Source organism: Pygoscelis adeliae, unplaced genomic scaffold (genome assembly GCF_000699105.1).
Source record: "Pygoscelis adeliae isolate BGI_AS28 unplaced genomic scaffold, ASM69910v1 Scaffold402, whole genome shotgun sequence".
NCBI classification, from domain to species: domain Eukaryota; kingdom Metazoa; phylum Chordata; class Aves; order Sphenisciformes; family Spheniscidae; genus Pygoscelis; species Pygoscelis adeliae.
The window spans coordinates 4818379-4818812 of record NW_008824411.1 but is presented as its reverse complement, the minus strand read 5'-3'; the positions used below and the strand labels follow the sequence as shown (position 1 = coordinate 4818812).

The window sequence follows — 434 nt, the reverse complement described above, 5'->3', positions numbered from 1 at the left end:
GAGGGAGGGGGAGCGGCAGTCAGATGAGCGAAGGGCTGCTCCACACAACACCTGCCCCCAAGATGTCACCGGGAGGGACACCGGGACACCTTGGGGCCCGGCGAGCCCCTGGCCATCCCATGGGGCGATGCACACTGCCGGGTGCTGAGCACCGGCACATCACCCTCGGCAGGGCACGGAGCTGGGGCATGCAGTGTACAGGGGGACTCTTGGGGTGTCTTACCCGCCATGCGGCTGGCTCCGGGGAGCACGGCCAACCCGTCACCACTGCAGGGGTCCCTGTGGAGAGGAGCACACGGCCGCATCACACAAGGCATCGGGGGTCCAGCCCCCAGGGACCCCATGCACCACTCAGCTGCTGTGCCAGAGGGGCCAGGGAGGGCGGTGGGGGATTTTACCAAAGCGTCTGCACGGCGGCCGCTGCATCTCCCCCA

The 434-nt window shown here is 68.7% G+C and overlaps 1 protein-coding gene across 1 annotated transcript in view; it reads right to left on the bottom strand.

Annotated features, from left to right (window-relative positions):
• The window catches only part of LOC103914090 (myomegalin-like), a 32058-nt gene that overhangs the window by 30488 nt on the left and 1136 nt on the right, over window positions 1–434 (bottom strand). The window lies entirely within an intron of this gene.